General features: G+C 39.5%; 1 pseudogene; it reads left to right on the top strand.

Annotated features, from left to right (window-relative positions):
* Positions 1-2006: 2006 nt before the first annotated feature.
* LOC134946954 (5S ribosomal RNA) lies at positions 2007-2125 on the top strand (annotated as a pseudogene).
* Positions 2126-2648: the final 523 nt, after the last annotated feature.

Genomic DNA, 2648 nt, shown 5'->3' with positions numbered 1-2648 from the left:
ACTTTACTATGAAGAAAGTATTTTTACTCACGGCTTTTTCTTCGCTCCGGCGAACGTAATGTGATTGACAGGAAATGGGTGTTACTGGGCGGAAACACGGCGTTTCAGGGGCGTGTGGCTGAAAACGCTACCGTTTCCGGAAAAAACGCAGGAGTGGCCGGAGAAACGGTGGGAGTGCCTGGGCGAACGCTGGGTGTGTTTGTGACGTCAACCAGGAACGACAAGCACTGAAATGATCGCACAGGCAGAGTAAGTCTGGAGCTACTCTGAAACTGCTAAGTAGTTAGTAATCGCATTATTGCGAATACATCGGTCGCAATTTTAAGAAGCTAAGATTCACTCCCAGTAGGCGGCGGCTTAGCGTGTGTAACTCTGCTAAATTCGCCTTGCGACCGATCAACTCGGAATGAGGGCCTTTGTGTTCAATCTGAGCGAGACCATAAAACCCCAGAATATGGGAACTAAAACATTTATGTATCTGCTTAAAGTGGGACGACAATGTATGAGTATCAAGACCATTTTAGACATTTCTCAAATGTTCCCCTATTCTTACTCTCAATGGTCTCGATGTCCTCCCTATATAGAATTTCTCACATGAACACTTAATAGCATAGATAATATTTTTTGCTATTACATGTGATGAACTGACCAATAGTGATTTGTTTTCCATTTATGTTTACTTTTTCAATTTTGTTGTGTCCCTCTCCTTTGATGTTTTTGCATCCTTGACATAGGCCACATCTATAAAAACCTTTAGATATAATAGGATTATTTTTGTTCTGTCCCCGACATCTGCTTGTGACCAATTGATTTTTTATATTTGGTGCTTTTCTGTATATACACACAGGTTTTTTAGGAATCAAACTCCCTATAACTGGGTCTTTAATTAGTAGGTTCCAATGTTTTTAAGGACCTTCTCGATGCCCTGATGTTGACAGTTATAATTGGTAATAAAGGCCCATTCAAACTTCTTATCTTTCAATTTCTCTGCTTCGGACTTTGATTCTAAAAATGTGGCTCTATCTGTATCCTCCACCTCTTTTCATACTTTCTCAATCTTTTTCATATCATAGCCACTGACTTTGAATTTATCACACATTTATTTTGCCTGTGATTGAAATATATCCATATCTGTACAATTTCTTCTTAAGCGTTTAAGTTGTCCACATGGAATTGATTCAAGCCAATTTCGATGGTGACAGCTTCTCGCCCCTATGTAAGCTTTTGAATCTGTTGGCTTAGAGTAATTTTTCATGTGAATCTTCCCATCCTTAATATATATAGTTATACCTAAGAAATTTATAGTGTTAGCATTAACTTCAAACGAAAGACTGATGTTATAATCATTAGTGTTCAAAGAATCACAGAATGTATTCAAAACCTCTTTATCACCCCTCCAAATAAAAAATATATCATTGATATACCTCACGAAGGACACCAGGTTCGCCCCATGAGGGTTATTCTCCCAAATGATGTTATTCTCCCAACTGCCCATAAACAAGTTGGCATAACTAGGGGTGAACCTGGTGCCCATCGCCATCCCTGTCCTTTGGAGGAAAAATTTGTCTTTGAATAGGAAAAAATAATTTTCCAAAATGAGCCTAATACCATCCACTAAAAATGTTTGGGGTGGTTTGGATAGATCTGAATTTCTGAAAGCTTCCTCCGTAGCTGCTATTCCAAGATCATGTTTAATGATTGTATAGAGCGAGGAGACATCTGCTGTAACCAGAAAATCTCCCTCCCTCCACTCTATACGAGACAGATGATCCAGAAAATATTTAGTATTCCGGAGATGAGGTCGATTTTTTAGAACAAGGGCTTGGAGATGGTGGTCAATGAACTGGGAGAGATTAGCCAATTAAGACCCCACCCCGGAAATGATGGGTCTTCCGCGGGGGTTGGTGAGGCTTTTATGGATTTTGGGCAATATATATATATATATATATATATATATCTATCACAGGAGTAGATAGTTGTTTATTTATAAGGAATTTAGCTGGTAAATCTACAGCCACACCACACTGGATATGCCCAATATCATCTGATCTTGGAAGCTAAGCAGTGTTGGGCCTTGTTTGTACTTGGATGGGAGACCAACTGGGAATACAAGGTGCTGTAGGTTAACAAGGGGGGAAGAGTGGTGGTGGTAATGAACATGGAGGGTTATGAGAAGGAGGTATACAGACAGTTAAGTGAGGTTAAAGTCTAAAAACGATTAAGAAATTACACCACTGATAACGTTTTAGAGAAATTAAGGACTCTGGTGGAGAAATTCACCAGAAATCATGTATTAACGAAAGTTGAAGCTAAATTCCTTATAAATGAACAACCCTCTACTCCTGTGATATATATATATTGCCCAAAATCCATAAAATCCTCACCAACCCTCCTGGAAGACCCATCATTTCCCGGGTGGGGTCTTTATTGGCTAATCTCTCCCAGTTCATTGACCACCATCTCCAACCCCTTGTTCTAAAAAATCGATCTCATCTCCAGGATACAAAAGATTTTCTGTATCATCTGTCTCGTGTAGAGTGGAGGGAGGGAGATTTTCTGGTTACAGCAGATGTCTCCTCACTCTATAAGATCATTAAAGATGATCTTGGAATAGCAGCTATGGAGGAAGCTTTGAGAAATTCAGATCT

This window comes from Pseudophryne corroboree, chromosome 1 (assembly GCF_028390025.1).
Source record: "Pseudophryne corroboree isolate aPseCor3 chromosome 1, aPseCor3.hap2, whole genome shotgun sequence".
Lineage (NCBI taxonomy): Eukaryota > Metazoa > Chordata > Amphibia > Anura > Myobatrachidae > Pseudophryne > Pseudophryne corroboree.
Note: the sequence above shows the minus strand (reverse complement) of the source record. Positions and strands in the feature narration are given on the sequence as shown.